At 38.9% G+C, this 12,215-nt stretch overlaps 1 protein-coding gene across 49 annotated transcripts in view; it reads left to right on the top strand.

Annotated features, from left to right (window-relative positions):
* The window catches only part of Qtman (queuosine-tRNA mannosyltransferase), a 390,738-nt gene that overhangs the window by 281,907 nt on the left and 96,616 nt on the right, over window positions 1–12,215 (top strand).

Below are 12,215 nucleotides of genomic sequence, written 5' to 3'. Positions count from 1 at the left end.
AGTATATGTGTTCTAGAATGTTTTCAAAGTGAGTACTAGATTCCTCCCCACCCCCTCCCCCCTCCCTTTCTGTTTTTCTCCTACACCTTTCATTGCTGTAGTTATAGTAGTGGGGTCTTAGTGCTAATTTCTTTATCATGATGCTTTATGGACATTCTGAGCAAAATCTTTCTTCTGCCTTCTTGGCTTCATTTCCTCTTTGTTATATGATCTCGTCAGGTTTTAATGAGACTAAGCTCATGTATCTCAAGGAGTCACTGAAATTCCTTGTAGAGATGTGTCTAAAACTTATGCCGTACCATGTTATATATACAGTAAGAAGACTGTTTAGGACTGTTGAGCTTGTTATTGCTGCAGAGGTGGGAACAGCTTTCTTATAAAAACAGCAGCAGATCTTATCTACCCTTCAATTAAAAACCACCATAAAAATCCTTACTTTATTCATCTTTGCTATTTTTTCTTTAGCTTATATTTTATCCTTAAATATTCAACTGCCATGTATCCTTAAAATTAGCATAGCTTTTGATTTCTTAATGATAGCATCAACCCATATTACCCAATGTCAAAACTATTGACATTAGACTTTAAATGTCATGATTTGGTGCTGTAGCCTCCTGTTATGGGAAGTAGGAACCAAAACTGAGTCCTTGAGTCCTGCAAGAGCACTGGGCCATCTCCCCATCTCCTGACAATCTTAAGAGATTGTTGTTTTTCCTGTTTGGGGGCCTGTCATCCATGCTTTTTTTTATTTTTCCTGTCAGTGTACTATTGTTTTCCTATCTATCCAAGGGCAGGCTTTTGTACTTAGCTGTGGAATAGCCTGTCTGTCATCAAGCCTCTACAAACTCTTGCATTATCCTTCCTGTTTCTTACCAGTTAATACCTTCAGTCTCAGTGACTGCATAACCTGGTCTTTCATGTCTTTTCTATTTATACTGAGTTAACCTATGCATCCTGAAGTGAAGTGTTAGTGACACTGTTAAAAGTTTCCTTAACTTTGCCCCAGTGGCACAGGCATGTAATGCAGCACTCTGGAAGTGCGGCAGAAAGATTGCCAATGCAAGGCCCACCTAAGCAGCACAGTGGCTTCAAAGCCAGCCTACGATCTTAGCAAGATCCTGGCTTAGAATTAAAAGCAAAAAGAGGACTGGGGATAAAGCTGAGGGACACAACACTTGCCTGGCCTGTTCAGTGTCCTGGAGTCAGTCCTCAGTATGGGACAGGGCTGGGGACAACAGCTGAAAGCGATCTCCTTTGGTAACTCATGTACCGATTTCAGTAAGCATGGTGTTTCACCTTTCTGTATAGTTTAGGAATCACCAAGAAAGTGAGCTGTCCTTTATTATTATTTTATCTTTATTATTCATTCATGTATTACATCCTGAACAGTTACCCCTTCTTTAACACCCTCCCCACCCCACTTTGCCTTCTCTCAGAAAAGAGCATGCCTCTAGGGACATTAATCAAACTCTGCATATCAAGCTACAATAAGAGCAGGTGTGTTCCTTCACATCAATGCTGGATGAAGCAATCCAGTAGGAGGAAAAGGGTCCCACAAGCAGGCAACAGAGTCAGGGACAGGTTCCTTCCTCTCTGTCTCCCTCCTTATGCCCCCACTCTTTGTATTCCCCCAAGAACACTGAGCTGCTCAGTAATGACATATATGACAATAGATCAGACCCCTACAGATTCTCAGATCTCTGCCAGCCCCCATGAGTCCCGATCAGTTGATTTTTGCAGGCCATCCCTGATGTCTTTATCTCCTTGGGGTTCCTGGCCACTGTGACCCTCCAGTTCTTCTTCCTCCTTCACAGGACTCTCTGAGCTCTGTGATAAAGCCTACTTGAGTATGGTGGATCGTATATTTGATATGTTCTTGGGTTCAGTTTGCAAGTACTTTATTGAGTATTTTTGCATCATTGTTTATGAGGAAAATTGGTCTGTAATTCTCTTTCTTTGTTGAATGTTTGTGTGGTTTGGGTATCAGGGTGTAACTGTGGTCTCATAAAATTAATTTGGCAATGTCCCTTCTGTTCTATTTTGTGTAGTAATTTGAGGCGTGTGGTATTAGCTCTGCTTTGAAAGTCTGATAGAAAGCTATGCTAAAGCTCCAGCTCAAGATTTTTTGCGGGGTGGGGTGGTTAGATTTTTAATGACTGCTACTATTTCCTTAGCTGTTACATATCTACTTAAATAGTTTATCTGATCTAGATTTAGCTTTGGTAATTATTATCTTACCTCTAGAAAAAAACGTCCATTTCTTTTAGGCTTTCCAGTTTTATTGGCGTATATATTTTTGAAATATGACCCAATGATTCCTTGGATTTCCTCTGTGTCTGTTACATCCCCCTTTTCATGTCTGATTTTCACTTGGATATTCTTTCTGTGTCTGTTAGTTTGGATAAGGGTATCTTGTGTATCTTGCTGATTTTCTCAAAAAGAACGAACTCTATGTTTCATTGATTATTTGTATTGTTCTTGTTTTGTTTCTATTATATTGGTTTCAGCCCTGAGTTTGATTATTTCCTGCTGTCTACTTCTCTTGGTTTGTTTTCTTCCTTTTGTTCTAGAGCTTTCAGATGTCCTGTTAAGTTGCTAGTGTCAGATCTCTTTACCTTTTTCATGAAGGCACTTAGTGCTATGAGCTTTCTTCCTAGCACCACTTTGTGTCCCACAAGTTTTGGTCCATTGTACATTGATCTCATTGATTCCTAAGTCTTTAATTTCTCCCTAACTTCTGCCTTGACCCTGTAGTTCTTCAGTATGATGGTTTTCAGGTTCCATGAGTTTGTAGGCTTTCTGTTCCTATGTAAATCCAGATTTAATTCATGGTAGTCTGATAGGGAATAACAGGAGGCTATTTCAGTTCCCTTTGCTCTGTTGACAGTTGCTTTGCTACATGACTTATGTGGCCAATTTTTCAAAACATTCTGTGAGATGATGAGAAGAAGGTATATTCATTTGTGTTTGGGTGCAATTTTTTGTAAATATGTTAGGTCCATTTGATTCATAATGTCTGTTAACTCCACTATTTCTCTGTTTAATTTTCATCCAGATGACTAGTTCAATGGTGAAAAGGGTGTGTTGAAGTTTCCCACTATTAATGTGTGAGGCTCAATGTTTAATTTGAATCTTAGTAATATTTCTTTTACAAATGTGTGTGCCCTTGCATCTGGGGTATAGAAGTTAAGAATTGAAATGGCATGTTAGTGAATTTTTTCTTTGAATATGAAATGTCCCTCTCCATCTCTTTTCATTAATTTTGGTTTGAACTTTATTTTGTTAATTATTAGAGTAACTCCACAGCTTCCTTCTGTGTCTTTGTTTGGAAAATCATTTTCCAACCCATCATTCTGAGGTAATGGTCTAGCTTTGATGTTGAGGTGTATTTGTATGCAATTGAAGGATCCCATTTTTTTATCCATTCTGTTAGCCTGTGTCCTTTTATTGGGAACTCGAGTCCATTGATATTGAGAAATATTAATTGTCAGTGATTGTTCCTGATGTTATTTTGTTGTTGTTGTTGTTGGTAGTGGTGGTGGTGGTGGTGGTGGTGGTGGTGGTGGTGGTGGTGGTGGTGGTGGTGTGTGTGTGTGTGTGTGTGTGTGTGTGTGTGTGTTATTTCATGTTTGTGTGTTTCCCTTGTTTGAGTTTTGCGGCTGTGAGATGATTTCTTGCCTATGTTTTCGTGAGTATAGGAACCTTCTCTGGTTAGAGTTTCCCTTCTAGTCTCTTCTGTAGGCTCGTTTATGTAGATAGACTGTTTAAATTCGGTTTTGTCGTGGTATAGCTTCATTTCTCCATCTATGGTGATTGAAAGGTTTGGTGGCTAAAGTAGTAGCCAGGGCTGGCATCTTGGTCTCTTAGAGTCTGCAGCAGTTCTGTCCAGGCCCTGCTCCTTGCTTTTAGAACCTTTGTTGAGAAGTCCAGTGTAATTCTAATAGATCTGCCTCTATATGTTACTTACCCTTTTTCCCTTGCAGCTTTTCATATCCTTTCTTTGTTTTGTGTGTGTGTGTGTGTGTGTGTGTGTGTGTGTGTGTGTGTGTGTGTGTTGTGTTTTGATTATTATGTGCTGAGGGGACTTTGTTTTCTGGTCCAATCTATTTGGTGTTCTGTAAGCTTCTTGTACCTTTATAGGTATATCCTTCTTCAGGTTTGAAATTTTTTCCTCCATGATTTTATTAAATGTGTTTTCTGGTTCTTAAGCTAGGATTCTTCTTCTAGTCCTATTATTCTTAGATTTGCATGGTGTCGGATTTCCTGGATGTTTTGTGTTAGGAAATTTTTAGGTAAAACATTTTCTTTGATCAGTCTGTTTCTGCTAAAGTATCTTCAACATCTGAGACTCTTTCTTCCATATCTTGTATTCTGTTAGGGATGCTTGTGTCTGTAGTTTCTGTTTGCTTATCTAGAGTTTCCATTTACAAAAATCCCTCAGTTTGTGCTTTCTTAATTCCTTCTATTTTTGTTTTTCTGATTTGAACAGTTTCCTTTACCTATTTGTTTTTTCTTGATTTTCTTGGTATTCTTTAGGTGATTGATTGATTTACTCCTATATATTGTTTGTGTTTTCCTCTATTTCTTTAAGGGACTTTTTTAAAATTTTCCCTTTATAGACCTCTTTCATCTTCATAAAGTTGGTTTTAATTTCATTTTCTTGGGTCCCAGCTGTGATGGACTATTTCAGGTGCTACAGTTATAGGCAGGTGACCTCTCTGCTGCTGCCATGTTGCCTGGCTGTTATTGGTTGTTTTCTTACACTGGCACTCAGGCCGCTGTTTTGGGATGACTATCTATAGGTCTAGGTGCTGATTTCTGAGTTTGCCTTTGCCAGTAGGGAGACTCTGTCCAGGTTGGGGACTGGACTTCTGGCAGCTGGTGTTGCCTTGGTGCAGCATGTGGTCTTCTGACTGGTGTGGCCAGCATCTGAGCAGGTGAGGTCTTCTGAAGTTGGGGACAGATGCCTGGCCGTGAGGTAGACAATGAAGTAGATGGGGCCGTGGAATGGGTCTGTGGGAACTAAGTCAAGAGAGTAGGTAGTCCAGTTGGCAGACAGGTCACTTACCTAGTCCTCTGATTGATGTGGCCTCCAACTGTCCTTCTTACTGTGACTGAACATGTTCTTAACTTGATCAACACAGTGTATTGCTTATGAAAAGAAGTGCCTCATTCTCCAAATTTAAAATATTTGTATGTACTTTGCAGAGAAAGTCATAAAATTTTCAAGGGCAATGATATTGTTTAATCCAGTATTTAGTACAGTAAATCTTTCTTAAGTACAAAAGTGAGTAAGTCAGTGAATAAATGAATGAATGAAATGTGTCACAGACTAAAATATGAAATATACAAAAGCATTTTCAATAGGAACAATAAAATTGGAATACACCTTAGAAGGGATAACTTACTGCTATATGTTATGCATGCAAAATGCAAAATGATGATGGTAGGTCCTCCTCCCTGCTTGAGGATGGCAGCCTGTGTTCCCTGTGTAGAGTACCGAGCTCTGAGTCTCTTGACAGGTGAGAGCTCCTAACAGCTCATAGCTGATTTCTCTCTTTGAAGTCCCCCTCTTTAGCCACCCTGCCCCCACGACCCCTTTGGGCTCCCAGGCTTTCACCTATTTAAGCTTCTTTCCTCATAAACTCTTATGCATCATCCTGTCTGTTTCCTTTATTCCAGTTATTGGATTTCCTGACACCTTACTGCAGGATCCTCTTATCATTATGGCCATGGGCTTTTAGGGTCTTAGTGACATAGAATTCACTGGCATGCATTCCTTTGATGTAGGTAGTAGACAGAGAAGAATGCCCTTCACTAACAAACAAGTCTCCTGGACCTCCAAACAGGGGGAAAAGGAAAGCCATTTGTAGTCTTTTTGTTGTTGTTTTTGTTTTGTGTTAGAAGGTGGCATAGATCAGGTGAAATCCAGTAAGAGTTTCGAGTGCAGGTCACCACATGCAGAAGCAATAATAAACAGTCTGGGGGGTGCACTTTCTTTATAGCACCACTGAGAGGCTTTGCTTTATGCGAACTGGTGTAGGTAGCATTGCCCACTGTTACACTATTTTGCACAGGCAAGCACATGAAAATTAAATCTGTACATTTTTGTTCTGAATTTTTAAAAACAAAATTTTTAAATCCAAAAAAAAACAACAACTTTGGCTTTCTTCTTTTGGGGGAGTATATTTAAAGTAAAGCCAGTGTGCTTTGGAGCAAAGGGAACTTACTACTTAGATCACCTGTTGCTCTTAGAAATTTAGAGTACATATTTTTTGATTTTATTACTCTAACTGGTATCATGTGTTTCTTAAAGTGGAACAGGCTCTTAGCAGGTCAGCCATGTCTCTTTGGAAGTATATAAGTAGCTCCAGTGACATTTCATCAAGGGTTCTCAGTATGCGCAGTTTAAAATGTTCAGCCTCCCTGGGTCTCTTCTTTAAAGGCGCTGTAAATGACAAGACATTTCAGAGCCAAGACTGTAAGCGTGCTGGAGGTAGCTGTAGTGCTTTCGTGATGGCCCTGTTCCTTCATGACCTCAGGTAAATCTCTACAGATATAATTATAATCGGAGCAGTGACATGACAGACATCAAGAAGCTGATTGACAGAGCATGAAGTAACTAAAGCAGAGACCATCAGGAATCAGAATATTTCACAGGAAGTGCACAGTTCCCAAGGTAATCAGCTCAGAGGCAGGAGTGGAGGACAGTGAAACAGTTTTAGAGGTTTCAGCCTGTGAGAGGGACCAGTGGCTAGGTTCTTTTGTGGAAGAACTCTTTTTATTCCTCATAGGACTCCAGATATAAAAAGACGGGGACGGGTCCCAGTTGTCCCTTTAAGGGCATCTAACCACTAGGCTCACCCTTCTGCAGGCTCTGCCCCTTAACAGCAGTGTCATAGGCTTGCCATCAGCAGTTTAGTTGGGGGAAAGAGAAGACGTAACAATGCAATGAAGAATTGTTAGAAAATACTAAAATAATGAAATGTGTTACCAGAAAGAAATATGTGGAGGCTAGAGAGAGAGATGTCTCATAGCTTAAGAGCTTTTCTGAAGGTCCTGAGTTCAATTCCCAGCACTCACATGGCAGATTACAACTGTCTGTTGCTGTTTTCTAGTACACAGATGTACATGCAAACAATGTATATAACATACATATAGACCTACAAACATACAGACATACATACAGACATAAATAAATCGTTTTTTAAAAGAAATATGTGAAGAAGAAAGATATGGGTTCTTCTGTGTGTTGTGTTTGCTAATACACAAGATTTCTGTCTATTTTATGCACCTTTATAAGATGATTTGAACAATTCAGTCTATGTACACATTTATGCACTCACCAATTTCTGTTCAGTTCCAGAACCTTCCCATATTTCTAAAGTAAAGTCATTTTTCTTCAGATATCCAGATTTTCCTCACCTCTCCTCTTTCTCCAGACCTGGGCAACCTCCCCTCAGTACTTCAACTGTACAGATTTAGCTATTCATTTATCGAGATTAAAGAATAATGGATTTTTTTCTGTCTGAGTTCTTCCCTGTGCCTTTGTTCTTAGAATGCATCAATTGTGTATTCCCTTTTATAGCTGAGTGATCTTTCCCTAGTATGTATAATCTCAAGTCTATTAATGGGCATTTGGGCTACTATTACTCAGAAGCCGTTACTTGAACACAGTATTTCTTCACAAGTCATTTGACTCAGAGCAGCTTCTATCTGTAAGAGCCCCATTGGGCAGAGTCTAGTGTCAGACTGAAATGAAGAGTAGGTCTTGTACTGGACTTTCTGAATCATTGGTAAATGATTCAGAGCGTGTATTGATTATATGTACTAATGCCAAAAATAAATTTGATTATATTTTTACTACTTGAAAAAGATTTGATTTCATTTATTTAAAATATTCAACAACATACAAAATGACCAGCGTTATAAGATATCCCTAAAAGCATAATAGTAGAACTTAATATCTTGGCAGAATTCAGCAACTGTATAATTAGACTTGAAGCTCACTCAACAGGAAGAACATCATTCCTGATATTTCTAGGCAAAACCATATGGCTAGTGAGGTCACTTTCTGAAATCAATAATCCCTAACTGCACTCTGAATACTTATGTTTACATATAAGGTTTTACTTAAGTAAGATAATACTTACCAACAGATAAGGATAGATATCACTCTTCATCAAAGAAGTTTTTCTTTATCATAAACAGAGACCATTACAGAAAGCCTCATCCAGTCAAAATACAGAGAACACTGTGGAATGCCCAGCCTACTTGATATATTTATAGCACAGTTATTGTTTAGGAGAGTATGGGAGAAGAGGACATGGAGTGATTGTAAGAGCCAAAGGACCAGAAAGTCTTCTATCAAATGATGGTGAGGTTATGAAGTAAGGGGAACTCTCCTCCACTGCTGATTGGAGTGTATACTTGAAAAATCACCTGACAGCTTCTCAGAAAATCAGTAGTAGTTCTACCTCAAGACACCGTTCATCATTCCACAAGGACACTTGCTCAGCCATGTTCATAGCACCTTTATTTGTAATAGTCAGAAACTGGATACCTAAATACCCATCAGACATGGTACAGTCCACAGACCAAAGAAGCTAAGTAACAGTGAGAGCCCAGAGGAGGATCTTCCTCAGAAGGGGATATAAAATAGACATGGGAGGTGGGTGGAGCGGCGGGAACAGGGTGAGGATAAGATGTGAGGAACTGGGGGGAGAGGCGTTGCAGGAGAGGGTTGGGAAAGAGGGTGCAAATGCGAGGACAGGCACCTCTGAGAGAAGCCAGAGACCTGGGACTCCTAGCAGCTAGGGATATGGAAACTGAAGTGGCCCCCTCCTGTAGCCAGGCAGGACTTTTAGTGGAAGGGCATAAAACTACCCACAAAATCTTCAACCCAAAATTTGTTCTGACTACAAGATGTTCAGGGATAAAGATGGAGCAGAGACTGGGGAAACAATCAGGCAATAATTGGTTCGACTTGAGATCCATGCCATGTGAGAGAAGCAAACCCTGACACTATGAGTGAGACTCTGCCATGCTTGCAGACAGGAGCCTAGCATAACTATCTCCTAGAGGCAAACAAATGCAGAGACCCACAGCCAAATGATAGGCAGATCTTGGGAGACTTGTGGAAGAGTTCTGGTAAGGACTGAGGGATCCTGGGGGGTCAAGGATACCAAACGAAGACCTACAGAATCAACAACCTTGGCCCATGAAGGCTCATAGAGACAAACTAAATAACAGCCCCGTCTAACTCTGACAGGAAAATTTCAAGAAAATAGTTGCCTAAAAAAGACCTGAACAGGGGATGGAGGGTAAGAACTCTGAGAGAGGGGATGGGGTGGGGGGGAAGCATCTGGGCCATAAATAAATAAAATGACTAATTTTTTTAAAAGGTCCAAACAGTTCTAGCAGTTGACATGACAATATAAACGAGGGAAATCTCAGTGGTTCAATCCCTAAATCAAGAGCTACAAATAGTAAACAGCTGCTGAGAGGACTAATTAAATAACCAGTCTCCTGATTGGTTATCCAGTACCAAGTGGTCAGGCCTCGACATATACACGCAGGCAACATTGAACAGACTCAACAGGTTGTATATTTAGGGGTATTTGTATATATGTATATGTAACAACAATGGTTAAAAGCAAGAAGCCATGAATTGGGGAGAGGGTTGATGGGAGGGGTAGATGGAAAGCGAAGGAGGAAATGATTTAATTATATTTTAACTGAGGATATATTTTAAATGTAATGTGATAAGTAATCTTGACTGTCTTCAACATTAAATTTAGTAGTTATAAAATGAGTATTTGATTAGCTATAGAGACAATAATGATAATTTCTGCTCAAAATTTCTAGTAAGCAAAAGTTTGAAAAGTTATATTTGTCAATAAAAATAGTTAATGAAAAACTGTTGAAGACAACTTATTTGACATCATATATATGTGTGTATATATATATATATATATTAACTATATATACAGGGTCTTTTGAAATCGCATATATATATTCCATAATCTAAATTTTCCATCCAAGTATTATTTCAGGAGAGGCAGGCTTAAGTAATAGAGGCAATGGGAAACATGATATCATAATGATGTTATTCAGTCAGTGTGGTTTGGAAGGGCTTGGCAAACATTTGGAACCATTTTCTCATAAAGTTTCTTAACCATTGAAATGTTGTGATAGCATTTTTCTGTTACATACAATACCAAGGGAGTCTAGGTGAAGGTGTATTCTTCATAGTCTGATAAAATGGACTGAGTTTAATAATAAAAACAGCAGTGAAATTGGGAAGGAACTGACATTTCAGGGTGCTATTCCATGAACTCTTGAATGCCCTCTCCTTTTTTTGTAATGTCATTTAACAAAATAGTTAATGGAATTATATGGTATTTTTATTTTTTGAAGTGCATTTCTGACAATTACTGAAATGAAGGATTAATTTTTACATCCACATTATTAGCCTCTTTGAAATTTGACAGGTATGTGCCTCAGAGGTTCTACACATCTGTCAAATATTAAATAAAATTCTATTGTGGGCTGTTACCCCATCACTTTCTTTGCATTTGACATATAGGATCTTAGTGACAGTCTTTCCATATTATGAAGATGGCTATAACTTTATAAATGTAAATGTTACACTAATTAAAAATGATTTTAGGATAAATAAGCTATTGACTGTGGAGATAGTCAAGCTGCCTCATGGTATCTTCTTTAAAGCATTCCATTTCTGCTTCAGGTCGCCACACTGCCTGTCATCACAGATACTCAGAGTCATGGCTAAGCTATCCACCAAACTAGACATACTTCTCTGTCAGTGAGTGCTGGGAACTCACCTCAGGAAAGAATGAGTCTGTTTTAAATTGTCACCAAGGTGAAGCGCAAGGCCCTGGGTTCGGTCCCCAGCTCCGAAAAATAAAATAAAATAAAATAAAAAATAAATTGTCACCAAGGTAGTCATTCCAAATTCTTTATCCTGAAACAAAACAAACCATAGCACAACTGTAGCTCAGGGAGCAGGTGATCTGAAAGACGTGGAAGGATTTTGACATTGTTTTCTAACCTGTGCATATACCAAATGCCATTTACTCTCCTCTTCCTCTTTTCCAATGTTTCCTGATGCTTAGTGGCTACTATTGCTTCAAATTTATAATGATTTTGTCATCCCATATGCAGCTTCTCTCTCATTCTGTCTGCTTGAAGTCTAGAAAAGTCATTTCTTTACTGGCATCATCTGCCTTCTTTGAGCTTAAACTCTTAGCAAAGTAAGTCAAGACTTTAATGTTGTGTCTTTGCCAAGCAAGCTTTCCAGATGGTGTCCTCATGGTTGAAGTCCCCAGCCCTACTTTATGCTGCTTCTGCTCCAGTTTTGCAATTTCTGTTCCCAAACCATGTCTTATGCCTGGTCTGCAGTCTGGAGTACATTTCAAAAAACAAAACAAAACTACCACCATGACTTTCTCCATTTCCTCCAGGGAGCTTCTACCCTTCAGAATCTGTAAAATAACTATCATCCTTGTTAAGTACATGGCCTTTTTTGAGCAAATCTCCTTTCTTTAATACCATATTTTTTCTTTGGCCAGAATTTATTATTAACAGTAACATTTATATTAAAATCTAACATTTATTGTATAATTTATATGCATCACATTGCTTATGAAGATATGCATATATTTAAGATATTATACTTAATATCTTAAAGTTTATCTGCTACAGACTATATGAATGTTAACAGCAAATTTCCTCATTTCACCTATGAAGAACCTGAGGCTTGGCCATGGCGTCTCCTCACAGCAGTAGAAACTCTAACAACATATGCTCCAAAGCCCCCAGTCTATTACGGTATCAGCACTGTTTAGAAGTCTAAAGTTCAAAGTCTCTTCTGAGACTCAGGGAACTCTTTTAATTATAGTCCCCTATAAAATCCAAATGAAAAAGCAGATCACATTCTTCCAGCATATAATGGCACAGGATATACATTACCATTACAAAAGGGAATAAAGGGAGCATAGTGAGAAAATACTGGATTAAAGCAAGATTGAAAACCATCAAGGTGAACTCCAAACTCTGCATCTACATATCTGATGTCACAGTGTTCTTCAGATCTCCAATTCCTTCAGCTTTACTGACTATAGCATACTTCTCTCTCTTGGGCTCCTTCCATTTCTTGTTAGCAGTGCACCCTGGCAGGTATCGTACAGCTC

The sequence above is a fragment of the Rattus norvegicus genome, chromosome 3, assembly GCF_021556685.1.
Source record: "Rattus norvegicus strain SHRSP/BbbUtx chromosome 3, alternate assembly SHRSP_T2T, whole genome shotgun sequence".
Lineage (NCBI taxonomy): Eukaryota > Metazoa > Chordata > Mammalia > Rodentia > Muridae > Rattus > Rattus norvegicus.
This window is presented reverse-complemented; position numbering and strand designations above follow the sequence as displayed.